This window comes from Crocodylus porosus, unplaced genomic scaffold, assembly GCF_001723895.1.
Source record: "Crocodylus porosus isolate Cpor-Errol unplaced genomic scaffold, CroPor_comp1, whole genome shotgun sequence".
Lineage (NCBI taxonomy): Eukaryota > Metazoa > Chordata > Crocodylia > Crocodylidae > Crocodylus > Crocodylus porosus.
The window spans coordinates 121,830,847-121,854,068 of record NW_017728943.1 but is presented as its reverse complement, the minus strand read 5'-3'; the positions used below and the strand labels follow the sequence as shown (position 1 = coordinate 121,854,068).

Genomic DNA, 23,222 nt, shown 5'->3' with positions numbered 1-23,222 from the left:
TAGCTAATCATTTTAAACGGTATCTCTTTCTGTTATCAAAATATTTTTATCTGAATGATATGGTATTATTTAACAATTTGCTGCATTTTCCATGATTCAAATCATTTCCTTTTATGCCTTACAGGCCTCTTTGGGTGAATGTGAGTAATCGTATAATATATTATCTTTTGTTGTTTTAGGAATGCTAAAACAAAGTCTAAATCCATGAGGAGGGGAAAAAAGCACTGTTAAAATGCATTACATAATGTATATGATTAAGGACATGGCAGAAAAACTAGTGTTTATAGCAGATTTAAAATGGAAACCTCTTGGCTTGACTTCTCATCAGTCAAGGCTTTGACATAGATTGGTCAAAAAAGTGACCAAAAATTACACTGATTCACCTACTTTAACATTACTTAAAAAAAACCTGTCTTTAAAGAAAGTGAAAGAAGTTTAATTTAGGGTCTTTTTGCTTTTCCTTTTTTACCTTAGTACAGCTTATTACCAATTTACTTATTTCTAAAGTAAAATTAATAGTAGTACTATTACTCTGATTCACAGACTCAAGCCACTATATGTTAGACCTTGGAAACATTTCTCCACCCCATCATTGATTCGAAATGTCTCCAGGGAAAAAGATGAACATGTCCATGTATTGCCTCAGATAATTCCTATTATCAGAATGGTGTGTTCGATCTAAAATGACCTTTTCTTGTATTTATTGTGAGCCTAGTTTTACAACGCATTAAAGTGAAGCTTTTGTGCTGGGACTGAAAGGCATGTTGTTTTGCAGAGAATGATGCTCTTCAGTTTGTTTGCTCTGCACAGCCCGTTTTACAGACAGCTGGTTGCTTGATCCAAGGTTTTTTGGTTTTGTTTCTTATTTGGCACAGACTTCTTCAGTCTTTCAATCGTTTGCTGTTGCTTAGTAAGTCAGCTGCAAAGAAGAGCCTTTGTGTCTAAATTCTGACCATAAAGAAGGATGGACAAGTGATTATGCTAAATAAAAGTTTGCCTATGAAGATAGGGTCTGTACTGGGCAATGGCTGTATTATGTTGGGCATTGCATCAGTACCCCATCAGCTGTTGAGTAAAACAGCCCCTCTCCCCCCAGCTACAGTTCTTTGTGATATTTTAAAGAATTAACAGATTCACTCTTCCAGAGTTTGATTTCTTTCAGTGCCTGTATCTCCTTCCCCCCTCTTCCCTCTCCTTTCCACCCCCATGGTGATGGTTATTTTTCATGTTGAACTACCTTGAAACTTGCTTTCTACACCTCATTCCTTCTTGACCTCTCTTAGGGCACAGATAAGGCTCTGTTTTCCTAAGTCCCATGCATTCCCTTCTCTAAGTGCCATTCAATTAGTGTTCCTTCAGCTGCCAAGTGGCATAGTTTCCATGACAGACTCTGGGCATGGATAGGCCTTTCTAGTCTGCTCATGGACACCTGTAGTGCCTTAGCATTTTGTAGTACTACAAAAATATAGTGCTATGGAAGCATTCAGGCATTCAAGCTGCCTGGCTGGAGAGCTACAAAGTTGCCTCAAAGGTGATCTCTCCAGCCAGGGAGCAAAGGAGGCTCTACCTTGGGTCCCTCCACTTCCAGGGGGGACAGCTTCTCGTCACCTGCAGAGATGGCACTCCTCTTGCAACAGTGGCAGGAACCCTGGCCCTAACTGGAGCCCACCCCCCTGCCTCCCACTGCCTGCTGTGCTCATCACAGGTGCAGTCACTGCAGCTAGCTCTGCTGGCTGTGATGGCCATGGCAGAACTGTCTCTGCAGGAATTGCTGCCAGTGCTTGAAGAACCCAGTAAAGAGCCTGCTTTTCTTTATCTGAGAGATTTGCTTTCTTTTGTGTCTTAAGCTTCAAACAAAAATTTCCACCACTAGAAATCTTTCTGGGAGAGGGAGCAGAGCAGACATTTAGATGCCTCACCCTGCTTTCCAGGCTTTCCCCAGACTGGGGTGATCCTGGTCTAGAGAAGGTTTGGGGAGCAGTAGCTGCTCCAACCTGCTCCCAGACTGGTCCAGGAGGGGACTGTAGAAGCAGGGCAAAACCCCTTCCCAGGAGCCCCTAGTTTGGGGAGCTTCAGAGAATTCTCCAGACCACTCTTGGACTGGGGAGTAGGTAGAGGTCAAGGAACTCCTGTTCTTCCTCTTTGCTCCTAGTCACGGGAGCAGAAAAATAGAGCAGTGGGAAAAGCACCCCTAGTCTGGGGCTGGGGAACAAGGAGAAGCTGCAACACTCACCTCCCAGAATGGGGAATCCCGGTGAGGGGAACAGGCAGGGGGATTTGGCTTATTGCTCCAGTCCCAGGTGGGAGGGTTGATCTGGAAGGGTTCCATAGAAACATTCATTCTTGCTGAGAGAGTTTCTCTCATAAGGGAGATTTTGCAAGTTGACACCTGGAAGACTTTCTCCAAAAAAGGGCATGTTCTCCTGTGGAGAAATTGAATGAAAACTTGTATGCTTCTAGTTTCTACCAGGAAAGTGGGGATTCTCCCTGTAGCAAAATAATACTTGTACATGGCCTTTGTCTACTGTGAGTAGATGTTTGGCTTTTGCAACCCAAATATTAAGCTAGAAATAACATTTGTCTACTAGTATCTTAGTTTTGTATTTTAGCTGTAGGTTCTGATTAAATCACAGTCAAATCCCACCTATTCATCATCAAATCTCCCCTTTTGGATATCCATATTGACATACTCATTATAGCCACGGTATGTGAATTACGTAGCTTTTGTTATTTTAGAAGCTACAGCTTGGGTTACAAAAATGTGACAAAGGGACATTATCAGTTACATTCTTCCAAAAATTTTGATTTTGTAAAGTTTTTCCAGTGTATTTTAGGCCTTCCTTGGAAATGCAAACAAAATGTTTTAGTACCTGGGAACTAGAAAGTAAAATTTTAATGGGCTCAAGAGTTAACTTAACTTTTAATGCATCTAGATCAGGGGTGGGCAAAGTCTGCCTGGCAGAGCTTGTGCTTCATCACCCCATGGCTGTTCCCAGTCTCCCTGCCTGCAAGCCTGGAAATTCAGGTAAGCACCCCACCGGGCTGGGGCCAGGGACTCCCATTGGGGAAAATGGGGCCGAGAGTGCAGAGAGCCATGCACTGTGGGAACAAGCTGGGATGGCCCCACATGCTGTAGGAGTGCAGAAGCTGTGTGCTGTGAGGCTGGATTGGTCTGGTCCCACATGCTGTCACAATGTGCAGCCAGGGCCTCGGGCAGGAGTGCGGGAACTACGTGTTATGGGGCTGGTCCCACTTATTGCCTTCATGTGCAGCTCCAGGGATTTGCACACTCCAGGGACTCCGAGGACCACTCCACCCCTGCCATACCCCCAACACGCACCTAAACCCTCCCACCACAACCACATACCCGACACCCACATCCCTTCACACCCATCTTTCCCTACATACCCCACCCACCATACCCACATCACACACTCCCCCACACAGCCATCACACATACCCATACCCACTTTCCACACCGCTACAGACACCTCCTTACCCCCACACACCATGTACAAGAGTAAAGCTGCATTTTGAGTTACTGTGCAATTGCCTCGAGATAGACTATGCAAAAACACATATAAATCAGGATAAAATATTTTTAAAAATAAAATTAAAATAAGTTATAGCAGATGTTTGAAAATTTTAGTATATGATTTGTTTATTTTCTGGTTTCAAGATGGCATCTGCCCCTCCCAAAAAAAGTACTTCCAGGGCAAGGGGAGGGACATCCGGTTGCAAAGGTCAGGGGTTAGGGATGTGACTTCCAGTCCCAAGATGGCAACCATGGGGCACCTGTCAAGGGGTGGAGCTATCCTTGACCCCTCGACAGCTCACCAAAATGCATTAAGCAGTCCTCCAGCCAAAATAATTGCCCACTCCTGATCTAGATGTAAGAAACAAAGCAAAAGAAGCAAGACATCTCATTTTCTCAATTAAAAATAGGACTGTTTCAGTGGGGTTTGCTGATGGAAGACAACTGACTTGTATATAAAAATGCTTTCTAAGACTGGGCATGCTTTTCAGAGTCACAATACTGCATGCATGTATCTCAAATACAGGGTTTTAGTTGCCATTTTTCATGTCATCCAGTAAAGATTGTAAGCAAGATCTCTGGGCCAACCCAGGCTATTTTTTGGTGTTGGATTGAACTGGGTAAATACAGCCTATTATACATCTACGGTTGCATACTGCCTTCTCTGAATCCTAAGGGTGACCAGTGCTGCTGCTTAGCTGCAATTGAGATTCAGCAGCTGGGTATTGCCAGAGTGCAGCAACTTTTCTGTCTTGTCTTTGGTATGCCCCTTATGCTGTGAGCTGCATAGGAAATCCTCAGCTGACCATTTGGGCAACATATATAGAATCTATATCTGTCCTGAAAGTCAGCTGGGTTCAGTTCCTTGACATGCACTTATCTACAGCTATTGAGACAGCAAACATCTGGATGCAGTCTGGCCTTTAGGTTCTGTTTCTATGATCTAAAGGGGGGAATGGGCAGCCTCCATTCCTCCATACTCCTCCCTAGGTGTATATATTGAAGGTCTGGGTGACCTCTCACACATACACCATGTTCCAGAAGGATCAACATGTGCCTACTATTACTATTTGCTTAGAAAGATTGGAGTAGTACAAAACAGATTTTGTAAGGCCAGTAATCTGGCCATGGTGTTTATGAGCAATGCCCATGTCACAGACCAGCTGGGCAGTGTGAGTGTATCAATTCTATCGCAGGCCAACTGGGCGCTGCAAGGGTATCAGCCACTGGGCTGTTCAGTTCAGTTTCAGATCGAGGAGGCAAAGTTGGGAGTGAAGCAAAGGCAAATTTATTATAGCTTACACACACAACAGTTAACAAAAAGATAAATGCGATAAGCAGGTAATGCAGTATTAGAGAGCTAATAGTAAATAATAACAACAGATAATAACAACAGATAGATGTATCAATTCTGTTGCAGGCCAACTGGGCACTGTGAGGGTATGAGCCACTGGGCTGTTCAAAACAACAGATAGACAGACATGGGTTGGCAACTTATCGATAGTCCCTTGATGCCAGGTATGCACCAAGTGATTCCAGCAAAGTCAGGCATCCCCAATTGATGCTGTTGGAGGGATTACCAGGGAAAGTCCCTTGATCAGGATCTGATACTCACTCACATTGGGAGTCCAGAGTCTGGGCTGGAACAGCAATGACCGGTCTGTTCCCTCTTTCCTGCTGGTCACGTGACACACGTGCTTTTTATACCTAGTCTTATGCTAATCTGTTGGCTTTAGAGCCACTCACAATCTTGCCTTATAGCTGTTACCCTGTGGGATTGAAAAGTGTTAAAAATTATCATAAAAGGTTACTACCCAGACTGGGGTTAATCTAATAAGCAAATTACAATGCAGCACCTTTAGGTCTGAAATTGACATCACTCTGCCTAAATCAAACCCTTTTAGGTTTCTCTGAATATGCTTTCTTGGGATGTGCTTTCCTGGAATATGTTGGGTGTGCCAGGCGGTTGGATCCAGTTTTTATTGTCAAGGCTGAACCCTGGGCAAAAACCATTAGGTCAGCTAATCTTGCAGCTACAGCTTCGCCTTTGGGGCCTAGTCAGTTCCACGATTAACAGAAACAGTTAGTTTTATCATTCTGGTTAAACTTATGACAGATAAGTTACCTTTGCACATTACAAATTTATAAGCTTTATATTAGCTAATATTACCGGTTAGGCAAAATACCAAATGCCTCCAAGAAGCACATATGTACTGCTTATTAATCCCTCTGGTTCTGGCTGTCACAGCCCCTTTTCTATTTTATGTCTGTTATATTATTTTGTGCTATTAGAAGAAAAATTCCCATTATGTCCAGGGTTCATACATGTCTTCAGACATGTTTTTTTTAAAACTATTCCAATATTGTATCTGTTAATAAATGTGCTATGTGCATAATGACAGGTAGATATCATAGATATCTATGTATAATAACACAGATAACATAGATATCAGATTCGCTCAAAGAACCTTGTCTGCTGATAAACATAATAAAGTAGTTTCATTAAGTATTAAATCCCAATACCCAATGATAGTATATTTATATTTCTATGAATGGAAGTCTTCAGGTATTGATTCCAAGTATTGATTGAAAACTTGCATTAGGACAAGAAAACGAGGTTGTTAGCAGGAACTGAGTTGAAGTAATTTGTTTGAAGAGAATCACCTATAACAATTAAGTCTGGCTAGTTTCCATTAACTTTTTGTTGATAATCAACAGTGTTGAATATGTTTCTAAAATATATATTGGGCGACTTGCTATAGTAAGCAGCCTAAAAATTCTTGCAGTCTTGCTTTCTGAAAAGTTCTTGTAACTGTGGTTTGTTCCAGGATTTTGAAATTTGGAAGTGAGACCCGAATTTGGGGGTTGTTGTTTGCAGACTCAAAAAAACCCACATTTAAATCTGGCAGTATTTTAAGTTACTGAAAAATTGTAATTGCCTGTCTGTAATTAACATAGCACAGCTTGTTGAAGGGCTGACTGCCAAAAAATCCTGACAAGCTCCTTTAGCATTGCATGCATATTGCCCAGTGTCTGACTGCAATACTCCAGTGCTCCGCTGCCTTTCTACGTCACTAGAGCATAGGTTAAGGCTCATAACTAACCCAGCCTACCTACAGCATATTTTCCCTGCTGATTGTAGCTGTCAGTTAACATATTTTAACTCAGTTTAACACATCAGGATCAAGTTAATCTGCCCCTTTCAGGGAAAAGGAGTGCACTGAAGTTCCAGTGGTGGCAAATGGTGGCTTAGGTGCCTAAGACCAATTTTCAAGAGGAAAACCATTGGTACTTAGGCTCCTAAGTGCTTAGTTTGATTTAATATGGTTCTCAGCCCCAATGTAACTTACACATGGGAAAATTTGGTTCCATATCGTATTTAATTAGCAGCAATTTCTTAACTTTATATTCTTTGCCTGAATTTACCTTCTGCATAATATATTAATACATTGTTTCGTGGTAGTATAGATTTGATGGAATAACTCTTAAAAAAATAAGCTTCGCATGAGGTAAGTGGTTGAGTAAAAGTTCCCCCCAAAAACTAAGTTATGCATATCATAATTTTGAGTATCGTAAGCTTTGTAAAAGTACTAAATTAATACAGTCTAGCTTTAAGAGAAAAAGTCTGCGTGTTAATCTCAAAAAATCGTTATATTCTTCTGCACAGTCAGAGTTGTGTACAATTGTGTGATGTAACCATACAGAGTGCACCTGTGTAACTAAAACCAATGTGAATGTAGCTGTTATTCAGTAACTCTGTAGATAGTTTGAGCGTACAATAGATATATTTTTATTGCCTCCATACTAAACCAATTTTTCAGTTGTCATTTTTACGGAGAAGTCCCATATTTTGGGGGGAAATGAGGAGATGCTTGTGACTGATATTTGTTTTGAATAGCTGTTCAGTGCAGCTTAAAAGTTAATGCTTAGGCAGAAAGTGAGCAGAGTGCAAGTGAGACAATAAAGGTGCACACAGAAAAAAGCTGTTTATTATGTGGGTTAGTGCCAATGAATTCAATTCACCATTTATCTCCATCATATAATGCTCTCTTCTATGATTTGTTCTAACCCATGCTGCCATCTTGCAACTGATACAATGCAGACAGAGATTCTTCTTTTGCTCTTGTGTGCAGAAACTGGCAGCTGGCGGCGGTTCACAATTCTCAGAGGTACAACTGGGAATTTTGGTGCGTGGGGGGGGTGCGTAAAAGGGGGCTGCCCTGAGAACTAAAGAGTGAGTGGGAGGATGCTGAACAGGTTGGGGGTCTTTAAACAAGGACTGAAAAGACCCTGTCTTTTATTACCACTACTGCTGCTATTGACTGGGCTCCCTGCATTCTGGTGCTTGTTGCTGTTTTCCCTGCTGTGCAGGCTCTCTGGATTTAAATCTGTGCCTGGGTCTGAGGTCCACTTGCCTGCACCTAGTCATGCTATTGAGTATTCTCAGACAAGCTTCTCAGGAATCAAATAGGACAATTCCTTTGCTGGTTATTTAATTTTTATTAGGGATGTCACCGTCTCAAACTTCCAGAGGGTTGTAACTTTAGTGAAAGAGTAAGAGAATTTTTGTGCTAGTTATTTATATTACAGTAAAAGAAGCATTATCTCCCCAGAACCAGATAATGTACATAAACATCAGACTCCTTCATTTTGTTGTGCAAGACTCAGATAATTGGGTTTCAACAGTGTAAAATGAATTTGAGACTGAAAAAGGAAATTACTTTTTGAAAACAAGTAGGCCATTGCATATCAGTTTGGACCTAGACATATTTCCTGGCACTGGTTCTTGTATTGCATCAAAGATAGTCAAGTACATTTTTCAGTTCTAAAGTTTATCTTGTAAATTAAAATATTTTAAATACAGTTGTGACAAATCCATCCACAGGGAACCCCAGGACTGGGAGTTTCTCCCTGCTGCACTGCCTCTTGTCCCAAGGAACAAACCAAGGTTTCTGCAGAAATAATTTCTGATCCCTGAAAACTGTAGCTTCACTGCCCTTAAACCAAACCCCACAGCTGCAGCAAGGGAATCTCTGCCAGCTCCAGATAGCCTCCCTTTTGGGTTGTGAAATACATTTTAGGTGCCCTTAACCTGGACTGTCCCTTGCCCAGAGATCATTCTTTCCATAAGCAATCAGTCAGGAGACAAAATTACATTTCTGCTATTATGTAGGAAAAATGAATGATACAAGCAGAAGTGACCATAGCTTGGAGGACAGAAATAAAGACAAGAACAGCTTCTCACCCTCTTTTCTGGCTGCACCCTAGCTCTCTTCAGAGTCCTCGAAGTATTTCCCGAATTCAGGTGTCCTGCTGATTCTGTTGGTCCTGGTTGCTGGGGCCACTGAACTCCCAAAGCCTGGGATCTACAAGACTGCCGTTCTATCATAGCTGAACTCTAAAAAGCCTCCAAGCCCTCCCCCCATCAGCATTATTCTAATTGCTCATAAGTCTCCAGAATCCTTCATAAATTTCTGCACTGCCTTGAGGCACCCAGGTTGTAGCCATATTGGTCTACAATAAGCAAAGAGGAAAAGGCACGAGCCCTTTAAAGGCACAACCCTCTACCACAAGCCCTGATTGATCTACCTTGAGGTACTGGAATTCCTCTGGTGGGAGAGCCATTTTCTCAGGTGCCTTTTCTATAGAGGAATTGATTTCCTTATTACAGACAGACAATGCCTTGGGTATATGCTAAATAACTCAATTATCTTCCAGTTACATTATGAAATACGAAAGTACATTTATATTGAATTCTATAATATATACAGATATGAAAATGAGAAAACTGAACCCAACTATACAATAGCTACAAATAGAGACTAAGCACCATGGGAGTAAATCTAATTTGGGAGTATCCAAGCATTAGTTTCTAACATCCAGAGCTGTGTGACCATTGGTAAGTGATTCATAGAAACAGTATTTTTCCTATACCATCCCTGTATCGATAGTACTGAATATATGATGTGTTATTGATACCTCAAGAATGCAAAGTAGCATATAAAACCAAATAATTATCTAGTGGCATAGTATATTTTGGCATACCTGTTTCTTGCGATTGTTGTTCACTGGGTAATGGTGGGTCTTTAATGTGCCTTTTACAGACAAAAACTTAAAAGAACAGTCAGTTTTCATTTGCTTCTTTCTAGAGTTTTTCTCAAAATTTGTCCTGTCCATGAAATAGTTTCCCTGAAGTAATTATATAACTGAGCAGTCTTGTGACCTCAGGTTAGTCCCTGCTGATCATTTTGAAGCTAGAAATGGAGTGATTGATGGATAGACGAACTTGTGTCACACAGTAAAAGTCCCATTCCTAATGAAGCCTTCCAAAATCTGTTCTAAAACGTAGATTTTCAATTCCTCATGGGATTTATTTCTTAGCAGGAGAGGCAGTAGCTAACAAACTGTTTAGTGAGAAAATAGATTTTTAAAGGTGACAAGCAAAACACATTTACATTTACTATGCAATTAGCATGGTCTTGGTTGCAGAATAGAAATGAAGTTGTAAATAGCAGTTTTCTGTTTGGTTTGTAGTTAGAGGTTTTTATTTAATAGTGACATGAGGACTTCATTTTTTAACACTCTCAACCACATGCTGACAGTGAAAATTATATAATTCATACTTTGAAATAAATAAAATTGGGAAGTAAAGACAGCTTATCCTGCAGTATTTTTGAAACATTTGGACAGGTGTTAGAACCATAAACGTGAAAGATATTGTAGGTGCTGGGGAGAAATTGTTCGGAACTAGGGACATCTTAATTGCCTCCCAATGGTAAAAGTGAAAATACCATCTTTAAGTCATATAAGGTTTGGGTAGCAACCTTTTCCCCTGTTCAAATATTTTAAATAACAGTAGACATTAGACCACCTGTTTTTCATTGTTTAAGCATTCGTGGTTTAGATTTCAAATGCGGGTTGATATTCCTTGCATCTGCTTCCTAGACAAAAGGACTGGGGGCTGTTATCTTGCTTAAACAGCCATTATGCAGTCTGGGCTGTGCTGGTCACCCAAGTGGGAAAATGCCTCACAAAAAACTCATCCCTTCTGTTGCTCAAATTCAAAACATTGATAATATTTTTAATGATAGGTCAAAACTCGGAAAATGTTGCTCATCTGCATCACATTTAAGACAAATTTCCATCTTTAGGGAATCCGTGGTTTTGGAGAGAGTAAACAAGGAAGGAGAAATGTGACGCGTGGCTATTTAATCTTGAAGCCCCAACCACAGGTTTGGGACCTCTGTGTTTTCCCATATCTACATGATGACAAAGACATTACAGTGCACTAATAATATTCCCTCATAATATACATGATTTACACTATGCCCTTTTGTGAAAACTATGAGAACTTTTCTCTGAAACATTAAAAAATGGCCAGCCCTTGAAATTTTCTAGATTAATAATTGGCACCTGTATTGTTTGATGCTGCTGACAGGTAAATGTGTTAAGCGTCAGTCAAATTGCTTATAATAGTCCCACTTGAGTTTCTGTCTTTTTTCTATGTTTTACCAGAAAATTGTAGCATTAGTCAAGTTTTAAAGGGCACTGTTTTTTTACTGTGGAAGTAAAGATTGCTTTCAGAGTAAAGCGTAAATGTTTTTACTTGGCTGGGTTCTTCTGCTTCTCTGCAGAGTTTTAATCTACACAAGAATGAAGGTTTCCTGTGGAGGTTTATTGAACACTCATTTATACACCTAATTTCCACTTAATTTATATAGGACTTTAACAAAAGGGTCATTATATTATAATATAAATGCTACTTAAATAAAACAATAATATAACCCCCTTAGGTCCTGGGAGTTAATGTGCCATTTCTAATATTGTATTAGAACTGTGCTTCCTTGGCTGGGCCTGTCTTCCTTGGCTTAGTAATAAATCTGTTGCAACTCCTAAATTTCTCTGTTACATTTATGTTGTTTTACAGAGTTCATACATTTCACCACCAATAGTAGCTCCCTTGGTTCCTTACTTCTCAAACAGGTAAAATGAATACTCTTATTTTTGCTAGGATTTGACAGTTAATATTCTGTGTTGCGTCTGTATTTTCAAAAGCGACAAACTTGAGGGGGGGCTTAGTTTTCTAGTGTCCAACTTGAGATGACCTGTAGTGACTTTCAGAGGCCAGATGAGCCCAGGTGTAGAATTAGATGTCTTATTTAGGTAGCGGAAAAATCAAAATCATTAACTGGCGCAATATGACTTGTGCTAGCATGAATGAAATTATGCTTTTCTCAACCCAGCACATGTACATTTATTTCCTAAATCTTTTTAACCTTCTTAGTTCTGTGAATACACATATTTTACTTAAAGTATTTTACTAATTTTAAATGGAAAAAAATTGAGATGTTTCAGAATTTAAATGCACACTGGTCAATAAATTAAAAATTAAGGTTCCCGTAATTAACTATAGCTTTTCCTTGACATGTGTTATAAGTACAATGTATTGAGATTTATTCTGATAAACATGTCAGGATTATGTGATAAGATAAGTTGAACACTGTTACTGTTGGAAGTACATCTTCTGATTTCCTGACCTTTGTACTGCTAAACTCTCAATGGTGATTTTACAATAATATAGCAATTTATATTAAATTTCATTGGACATTTTGGAAAAAAAGGAAGTCAAAGAAGGTGCATATGGTGAGATTATGAAAAAAAAAAAGGAGGAGGAAATGAAAGTCGCTTATCTAAACAGAATAAGAATCCTTACTCCTATCTCCCTATTAAATGACTTCTGGCAGTCTAGTAGGTACAAGTAGCCTCATTTATTGTGTCAGTCTTCTCAGTGTTTACGGCTTCAATATGTTGAACTCCACTTGGTATGTGCTGAATAAAATTACTGTCTGTTACACTGATAAACATCATGGAATATCACTTTTGCAAATAAGAGGAGAGTGGATTGAATATCTATGGATTTTGCATAAATTAATAAATATTGCCAAAATTTGATTGAGAAAAATGTATAATAATTCAGTGACCACATGAGGACAGATGCCACAGTTAGCCAGAAGTTACCAAGGTTTATTCCTTCTTCTCTCCTCTTTGCTGAAGAGCAAGATGCTAATCCCTTCACAGATCTGAATTCCATCCCATACAGGACAGCAGTATATACAACATTACCTTATAAATTAGAGACACATCAGGAAGATGAGAAGTATTTTTGCTACAAATAGGTGAGACATGGATTTAGTCCTTGCTCCACAAACACTTTATCTGCTTTGTCAGCTCAAAAGAATAGGTATAGGATCATATAGTTTCTATGGTGCAGTCAACAATTCTTTGCCCTGTCCATGAGTGTACTGCTTGTTTCTCATCTCATCCCTGATGCTTCCCTAAAAAGTTTAACTCTCATATTTCACTTGATCGAGTCATCATCATTCATAAAAACAAATAGTTTTGGAGCTAGAATTTGGTAGCCAGGAACATGACAGCAACAGTATATATATTGGGGTGGGGGGTTAACATTAATCACATGGAAATGATGCTGAATTCATTTTCAGTTGTTCCACTGTGATCCCATTTTTACCACCATCTAATATTTGCTCAGCATGTAACACCTTTACTCAAGACTGAACAGCACAACAGTTACTTCCATATGTGATAGAGATAGAGAATAATGACGTCTTAAAATCTTTGGTCAGCAAAACAGGCCCAGACCTGTCCAGTCCCCAATAAACAAGATGACTATCGCAGTGTACTTCAGTGCATTTGATTAGTCCACGATGGGGCCCCACACAAGTTGTGTGTAAAGTGAGTGACACAGTGGGCTGAACATCATTTAAAATTGGAGCATTGTAAATCATTCTTGTGGTTTTAATTTTCACAGAGAGTATTGATAGTTAGAGACAGGAATCTCTTTGTCTTTTTAATGTTTGTCTTAAATAGTAAAAATAGTAAAAATATATGAATATATTCATAAGGGATTTGTCATCTTCAGTATCATAATTTAGGTGGAAAATAAAAGGTAATACTTTTGTGGTAAAACCAACATTTGGAAAGGCAAACCATGGTATTATTAAATGGAAAGTTTCTTTGCTATTGTTAGGAATTTGGGGTAACAAAGGGAGAAACATCCTGATCCAAACCTTCCAAAATATTCTCTTTGTATAGGTTTTGGATTCAAGGTCCTTTTTCCAGACCAATGAATATTGGTTAACGTGAATAACATTGAGATACACATCTTTATTTGACAGTTTTCACCTGAACACTTAAAGTTTACCTTTCATTAACCCATCTGGATTGACTAAAGAAAATATTCTCTCTCCAATAAGAACACAATTTTCATTTTTTTAAACTTAGTTGGCTACATCAAGCTAGGCTTTTTAAAAGTGCTTTAAGATGTATTAGGGTACCTAAATAGATATTTAAAATTTTATAGGCATCTAACTACCATTGCTTAATTGCTTCTGAACAGCATGCACATTATGGTAGGTATATATGTGATCTTATTGCAAGCAAGTTCCTTTTTCATCTTTATCCTAAATAAACCTGTATGAAAGATTCAAGATAAAAATCTTATTCCTTGTGTATTTTTTCATTTCTTTTGTGTGCATTCTGCCTCATTGCAGACCATGATTTCAATGGCAAGAGCTTATTCTAAATATAACTTTTGACTCCCTCAAGACTTTGGCCCCACTGATATCTTAGTGTTTAGCCTTCTGCATCAGTAGTTTCCTTTTTGGGGCATTGAAATTGATTTTTTTTTTCTTAACTTGGCATGTGAAAACTCAGTGTTCTTCTTGTATTATTACCCACAAGTGTGTAACAGCTCCAGCTCCTGAGGAGGTGGTGAAAAAAGCAGTGCCAGGACATTAGAAACATCTGCAGCACCACCATGAGCAGTACATATGCATGCTGAGTTTCTCCATTCTCCTGTATGAATCCAAAGATCTGTGCTTTCAGAACCTGTCTCCTTGATGTGAAGTCTGTGTAAAGTACAAGGGCCAAAAGCACTTTTGTACTCATGCTTTATAGCAATGGAGCCAGTCTTTTCGGCAGCCATTCCACAAATTAGCCCTGCGCCCTCCTTGAGAGCCACTCTGATCCCTTTCCCCTGTCCAATTTGTTGTTCTGCTTTCTATCAACTGCCCTGTGCTTCTTGTCTGCTCTGCTGCTCTGCTTTCTGCCCTATCTGCCATTGTACTGCCTGCCCCTTCCTTGATCTGTCACATGCCACACACAGAGGCTGACTGTGCCACTTGTATCACCTGTGCCACAGGTTGGCCACACATGCTCAAGGCAAGGAAGGATGCATTTGAAATTCATTCCTAAATGTTCTGAAGGAGAAGATCCTCAAACTCCTGTTTTTTTGCCACTAGAGGCTGGATACAGATGTATATATTGTGCATCAAGTCTTTCCAGTCTTCTCCCAAATTAATTCTGCAGTGGTTTGTGAGCTGCAGATACTTCAGATATTCTTAATTTACTACCCAGGTGTGTCCACAGATAAGGGAATGTACACCTGTGAGAGTAAATATGACTCAGCTCCAACCTCTGTACTGCTGCTGATATTTGAGCATCCTGGAAACTGACTGTCCTTTCTGTGAAACTTGTGTCCTGTGATGATAAAAAAAAAATTGCAGAGCAATCAGTAACATCTCAGTAGTGGGCAACAGGGACTTATCTTGATCTCTTTATCACTTGTGGGTATAACTTTTATAGGCGGGGTTTCTTTCTTTCTTGGATACCACAGGTACTGTTGATCTCATTGATGCTACTGGGGCAAATCATATAACTTGGCGTCTGCTGTTCCATCTCTTGTAGACATTTTGACTGTGTGGTCAAAATGAAACCCCTCCATCATCACAGATGTTTTGGGACTTGGAACCATTTTTAAGGAAAAGAACACTGTTTAGGGACTTTAAATGGAAACATGTACAGACAAGTTCATATAGACTTCATAGACATTAGGGCTGGAAGGGACCTCAGAAGATCATCGAGTCCAGCCCTCTGCCTAAAGGGCAGGAAGTCATCTGGGGTCGTAGGATCCCAGCAAGATAAGCATCCAATTTGCTCTTGAAGGTGTTCAATGTAGGTGCTTGAACCACCTTTTCACAGCCTTATTCCAGACCTTGGGGGCTCGGACAGTACAGAAATTCTTCCTTATGTCCAGCCAGAAATGGTCTTGCAGGAGTTTATAACCGTTCGACCTCGTCATCCCTTGGGGCGCTCTGGTGAACAAACATTCCCCCAGATACTGGTGGTCACCCCTGATAAACTTATAGGTGGCCATCAGATCACCCCTGAGCCTACGCTTTTCCAGTTGACAGGTGTGATGGCCTCTGAGTCTCCCACTGAGGCAGAGGAAGCTCTTTGTTCTGTGTCTCCAAATTATTGCTATAAAATAAGAGAAACTTTCTCTTCCACTCATGCTGTGTTCCATTCTATGAAACATGGAGAATACTTGAGGAAAGAAGAGGAGAAAGAAACAGAAAAATGATGTAGTAATAGGTTTGGATGGCCTACCTGTGTCATTCTTCAGGGCTGTGCTACTGGAGTAGTCCCTGCACCCCTGATGCTCTTGCCTCTGGGAAGAATTAAGTCTCACAGTACTAATGTTTTAGCACCTGTGGTTCCTTATTTTTCCACAGCTGTTGCAGGATAAGTATGGATACAACTGCGAATTAACCACCTTTAAAAACCTTATTAAACTAACTGTGGTAGAAGAAAGATGCAGATAATTTGTTGGATTTTTTTTCAATAAATGAGAATATTTGAGTCAAAACAGTACAAATATGATTTTCGTGGTACTCAGTAAACCCGAAGATGCTCCTGAAAGTGGAGGGGGAGAGCAGGGCGGGAGTCTGGCACAGCTGCATGTGAAAATGCCTAACTCCAAAAGAATATTGAATTGTGGTAAATACATTTGTGTAACTCAGAGGTTCTCAACATTCTTGGTCTCAAAACACAACTACACTTCTTGTTAGACTCTAACTACCCCTCAGAAAATGCCATCTCTTAGCTTTCATTTTTTAGTTGACTATGGAAAAAATAATAGGTCAATTCTTCTATTGCAAAAAAACTCAGGAAGACCACAACAGGTCAGCATAGTCTTAACTCCGTGAATTCCTGTCAGAAATAGCTGCACTTATAATATGAATCACATAAGTGCTGGCATCCCACAACATCCTCAAAAGGGTCTCATAGCACCCCAGGCTGCCGCAGTACCTTTGTTAATCGTCACTAGTATAGTAGTTGAATTTTCTCTTCTTACTCGCATCTGTGCTTTTGACTTGATGATATTATATAAAATAAAAATTTATTTTATATTCTTTATTCAAAACTAGAGAAATATGTCTCCATAAATTTGAGTACTGTTTGAACAGTGATCTACTGCAGTATATAATAGGTCTGCGATTCAAAAGATACAGATTTATTTGGGTCTTTTCTGATGATTTGAAAATATTTAAGGGATACCTTACCCTTGCATGCTCCTCTTTGAACCGTATCTACTTGTATGTTTATTGTGAGCTTCAGACATAGGGACTACATCCTTATGAGTGAATGTGTGTGTGTGTGCATGTATGTATATTGTTATATATGATTATATTTTTAGTTGTCTAATGTTTTCATTCACTGCCAGTGTCATAGGGTTCACTTTGGTAGTTGCATTCTAATAAATCAAAAGGGAGCCTAGAGGAGTCAAGGGAAGGAGAATCTAAACTGAAGAGCCTGTACTTGCGCCTTATTCCTATTCTAGGGAGAAGATTCCATAGATGGGGGAATGGCTGCAGGGTTTAAAAAGTGCTTTTAGGAAAGACTGTTTTTTGGCAGACTTAATTGTAGCAAACAACACAGTAGGACAGTGTCAAAGATTATAATTGATTCTGTTTAGTGCCAACTACAGCTACCTACTAAGAAAGTCTTGTTCTCTAGATATTGTACTTCTATAGTTTATGCATCTTCATTTAGAGGTAGGGAAGCATTTAGCAGGTATAATATGAAAATGGGACAGGAAAACCTGATATTTTTTTCCCTTCCAAGAAAGTACTCAGGTTAAAGTGCTCAGAAGCGAGTTAAAAACTGTTTTTTTCACTTTCCTGGAGGACCTTCAACTAAAAGATATTCAGGGCTTCTTGTTGCTTAGTTCCTTATAAATGTATTCTTGCCAGGGCTAGTCATATACCGGTTCCACAGAGTGAACTATGAGAATAAGAATGAAAATAGAATCTAGTTCTGGTACATGTTTGCTAAAAGCACAGAGACATTCCTAGCAATAAGCAAAAAGTGGGTAGATCATGATACAATATTGTGTAAGGCTTCTGCTGCTTCTAGCTTATACCTATGAATATGCCAACGCTATAAGGCTGTGCAAATGTAAATAATAAAAAGGAATGATTTTGTTACGCTCCCCAGGTTTGACTGCCAATCACTGATAAAAAAATAAAAAGGGAGGAAAAAGTGATGACCTGAAGACAGAGGACTGAGGAACTGGAGAAAAGGTTGTGATTGATTTGACCTTGGACACATTAGAAAATCAAGTAGAATATAAGGCCATTACAGTGTCACAGTATATCCTAGCTGATCCATGTGGACAGTTAAGAAACAAATAAACTAAAGCAGCATCTGAAAATATGAACTTAGATTTATTTAGAGGGCTATAATAACATCATTGAAATATGTATTAGAAATATTGGAAGAGATGTCTACAACTAATTTTAGGTCCTATACCTGTGTGCTATAAAAAATAAGAAAGGAAGGAGCACAGAAACCTAATATGAATAGAAATAATTTTAGTTGTAAGTTTAAAAAAAAACCTGTTTACTTCTTTTTTAATATGAGCATTTTCTTGTGGTTCTTCATAATCAAAGTATAATAATATTGTTCTTGGACATGAAAACTATGATATGGGGCTGGAGGGACACAGTGGAAAAGTGGACTACATTTGACATCATCTCTTCTACTTTAGGCATCATCATTTCTTTTGAGCTATTGATAATGCAGTAGATTTCAATACAGATGAACGTGCTAAATAAGGAATCTCAGAAGAATATACTAGTTAGAATATATTACAGATCACAATATCAAACTAGAGAGCAGAATAAGGTTACTCCTCATATACCTTTTAAATAACATGTAGAAATTAAATTTGCAGTAATATAAGGGGTGTAGCCAGTTTGAGTCTCAGGAGTGGCTGTGACTCCCTCTGTTGTCTGTGCAGCTAGTGCGTTGCTCTGACCCTTGGAGTACCCCGCTTTTCTCTTTCCTGCCAGGCCTCTGACCTCCTCTGTAGCCACACGCATGTCTCACAGGTATTACTGCTCAGGCACTTCCTTTGTTGGGGCCTCGATCTGCCCAGCCTCCACCCATTTTGCTCTCACTAGGCCTTCTAACTTAGGCTCACTGTGCTGGACCTGGCTTCTAGGCTCCAGCCCTCATCTCATCCTTCACAACCTTGGGTCCTTGCCCTGGACTTGCCCCTATTGAGCTCTGATCTTGTCCCCTTACTAGCTGTACAACAAACTCCCCCTACTCTAGGTTCTACTCCTCAGCAAGCCATCAGCACCTTCCCAGGGTATCTCAGCTACCAGCCAGGCACCCCTCTGCAGGAGCTCTTTCCCCTTCCACCTGTAGGGCCAGACTGACTGCCTTTCTTCAACCCTGGGCTTATATACCTCTCAAGCCCTGTCCCTTCTTGTCCAATGGATCCCAAGCCACCCTCAGGTGTTTCTGATTGGGCTTGCTGGTGGACCTCCAAGGCAACCTATGCCTGCTAATTTAGCAGCTGTAGCAGTGCCCCTGATGCCCCTTCAGAACTCACCTTATAGCTAGCACTGCAGTACGCACCCTATTGCTGGGGCAGTATCTGCCCTACAGTATTATTGCAGAGCAGTTACCTCTGCCACAGGTACTCACAGGCTATAAATCCCTGTTGGCTTGTTCTCCTGCCACCCAGGCTTGTAGCCTTTCCCACCTGGGGATATCCCTGTTGCTGTTCCTCCCTTTAAGTAATTGGGAGCCTCTGGCTCCCTGTTACAGGGGGCTTCCATGGGGAACCAATATTCCCAGGGGGCATCATGCAGACAGCAGTAAAGGATCATTAGAATTTCTGAAAATAATTCTGATGCAAATGCAAACAGTGTATTGCCCCAGTCACTCAGAAAGAAGATTTTTTTTGGACTGCATTATGACAGTAAAAAATAATTGAATTGCTGAACTGGTGGCTGAGGGTTGCCTGGGGACCAGTTATCGTGACCTGATTTATATTCAACATATTAACAGAAGACAGTCCCATGCAATATAATATGTATTAGGGCTGTGTGAAGCTTCGGTCACTAATTCGATTCGGCAGAGATTTTGTGGCTGAATCTCTGACTCTGAATCGAATCAGGAGACCCTTTAATTTCTCTGAATTGAATCAGAACCCTCTGAATCAATTCAGAGAGATTTGGAAAGATTAAATGATTCAAACATAGACGCAGCTTTAAATGTTTTTTCTACATTCCTCAAGGTACCAGGCGGCTAGTGAATGCTGAGAGGGTGGGGCGGATGGAGTGTCCCACAGGAATGTGTGGGGTTCCCCAGCGTGCTTGGCAGCAGACCTGGAAGTGGACTGGTCCACTGGGGAGCACACGGGGCCCCCCACACTCCCTCAGCTCGCTGACTAGTGTCCTGGGTCTGGGGGGTCACCTGGGATCCCCCTCCAGCCGATTGCCAAGCTAATCATGGGGGACTCCCCTGTGCACTCGGCAGCTGTAAGTCTGTTGTGGTGGAAGGGAAGAGGGAAGGAGAGGGTCATGGGGGAGGCAGATCAAGGCCCTCACGTTGTGGTGAGGGAGGGAGTGGGGCTGGCTCTGGGGCAGTGGCAGGTGTTGCACAGCCAGGATGGGGTGGGGAGTGAGGTGGAGCCACAGCTCATCTGGGGAGCACAACAAGTGGGGTGTAGTTCCTGCTTCTGTGTGCACCCTGGGAGGGCATGGGGGGCATGCACCCCCCAGATCTGCACAGGGTGGTGCGGGCTGTTGCTGCAGGCTGGTGCTACCCCTGTAGACCCTGCCCAGTGCTACATGCCCTGAGTGCAGCCCAGCCCAGCCCCCACCAGGAAAAGCCTGGAGCAGCCCTGGCTCCAGCCTGCAGTGGCACCCCGCCTTCACCCTGCATGCAGATCTGGGGACACATGCCCCCGCCATGCCCTCTCATGGTGCATGCAGCAGTGAGAGCTGCCCCCCTGCCCTGTGCCTCCTGGATGAGCCGTGGCCCTGTCTCATGCCCCGCCCTGACTGTGCAGCATTCAAGCCCCTTCCCCAACCCCAGCCCCACCTCACTCCCTCACCACAGGGACCTTAATCTGCCCTCCTATGCCCCTTCCCTTCCTCCTCCCCTTCCACCAGAACATATCAGAAATCAGATCAGTATTGGACAATATGCCTCCTTAAAAATCAGCTATTAGTATCGGCCCAAAAAATCTTCAACTACTGAGACATCTTGTGGGAAGAGCGCTCAGCTAACTCTGAGCAGTCGCAAAGCTTCCTCTCATGTGTGGATGACCTCTATCTGACACAAGAAGTCTACGGGCCAATGAGAGGTAAAGCGCTGCTTGACTTGGCACTGGCAACCAGGGGAAACCTAATCAGTGACCTAACAATCGATGGGAAGCTGGGTGACAGCGACCACAAGCTGATCACCTTCACCATCTGCTGTAAAGCTGGCAAGTCAGTTAGTCAGTCCTCGACTCCAGGAAAGCTGACTTAGTCAAGCTCAGGAGGCTTGTCAGAGAGGCCCTAAAGAGCCACAACCCAAAGGGGAGGGGAGTTCAGGAAGAGTAGTTGCTCATCAAGGGAATGATCCTTGATGCACAAGCTAATGCTATTCCGTCTCAGAGGAAAGGCAGCAAAAGGGCACAGCAGCCCTCTTGGCTCTCCAGGGAACCAGTGGACCTCCTGCAGCTAAAAAGAAACACCTACAAAGGATGGAGGATGGGATCCACCTCCAAGGAGGAATATTCCACGCTGCAGGGAGCAAACCAGGAAAACCAAGGCTGAGACTGAACTCCAACTAGCTACAAGTATCAAGGATAATAAAAAGTCCTTTTTTAGATATGTGGGGAGCTGAAGGAAAAGCAGGACCCCTGCTAAACCAGATGGGACAACTGACAACCGACGCCCAGGAAAAAGCCAACCTTCTAAATGGGTATTTTGTGTCAGTTTTTCATCAGTCCCACGGGACACCCCTGCCCACTGTGGGACAGGGAGATCTGAGTGAGGGAGTTTCCTTACCCTCCATCAAAGCTGACCTCGTGAAGGAACACCTTGAGAGGCTGGACACCTTCAAGTCAGATGGCCCTGACAATCTGTACCCCAGGGTACTCAAGGAACTGGCTGTCATCATAGCCCAGCCCCAGGCATGGATTTTTGAGAACTCCTGGTGAAGGGCCCAAAGACTGGAAGAAGGCCAATGTGGTCTGCCTATCTCCAAGAAAGGGAGGAAAGTGGATCTGGCAAACTACAGGCCCATCGGCCTGACCTCTGTCCTGGGAAAGGTCTTAGAAAAGATTATCAAAGAGGCCATTCTTAACAGACTGGCTGATGGCAACATCCTGAGGGATAGCCAGCATGGGTTTGTTGCTTGACCAATCTTATTTCTTTTTACGACCAGGTGACCCATCACCTGGACAAGGGAGAGGAGATTGATGTCGTATATCTTGACTTCAAGAAAGTCTTCAATCTGGTATCCCGCGATTACCTCTTGGCAAAACTGGCCAACTGTGGCCTCGGGTCCACCATGATCAGGAAAATTGGCTCTGTGGTTGGACCCAGAGGGTGGTAGTGGACAGAAGTCAATGGTCATGGTGCCCTGTGACCAATGGGGTCCCTCAAAGCTCTGTCCTTGGACCTATATTGTTCAACATCTTTATTAATGATGTGGACACTGGAGTCAGAAGCAAACTGGCCAAGTTCACCGACGATACCAGACTCTGGGATAAAGCATCCACACCTGAGGACAGGAGGCTGACCTTGACAGGCTCAGAAAATGGGTGGACGAGAACCTGATGGTGTTTAACACCTAAAAATGCAAGGTTCTCCACCTTGGGAAGAAAAACCTGCAGTATCCTTATAGGCTCAGCACCACGGATGAAAGGGACCTGGGGGTCATGATTTACCACAAGATGAACATGAGCCTTCAATGTGATGCTGCGGCTAGTAAAGCAAGCAAAACACTGGCTTGCATCCATAGATACTTCTCAAGCAAATCCCAGGAGGTCATTCTCCCCTTGCACTCGGCCTTGGTGAGGCCACAGCTGGAGTACTGTGTTCAGTTTTGGGCTCCACAATTCAAAAAGGATGTGGAGAAGCTTGAGAGAGTCCAGAGGAGAGCCACGCGCATGATCAGAGATCAGGAAAATGATGAGAGGCTGAGAGCTATGGGACTCTTCAGCCTGGAAAAGCACAGGCTCAGGGGCAATCCAATGGCCACCTATAAGTTTCACCAGGATCTGGGGGAACGTTTGTTCACCAGAGCACCTCAAAGCATGACAAGGTCTAACAGTTATAAACTCCTGCAAGACTGTTTCAGGCTGGACGTAAGGAAGAATTTCTTTACTGTCCGAGCCCCCAAGGTCTGGAATAACCTGCCATCGGAGGTAGTTCAAGAACCTACTTTGAACACCTTCAAGAGAAATTTGGATCTTTATCTTGCTGGGATCCTATGACCCCAGCTGACTTCTTGCCCCTGGAGCAGGGGGCTG

At 41.8% G+C, this 23,222-nt stretch overlaps 1 protein-coding gene across 2 annotated transcripts in view; it reads left to right on the top strand.

The window, feature by feature from the left end:
• SASH1 (SAM and SH3 domain containing 1) overlaps positions 1-23,222 on the top strand; it is an 825,655-nt gene that overhangs the window by 326,317 nt on the left and 476,116 nt on the right. The gene's annotated exons all lie outside the window — the stretch shown is intronic.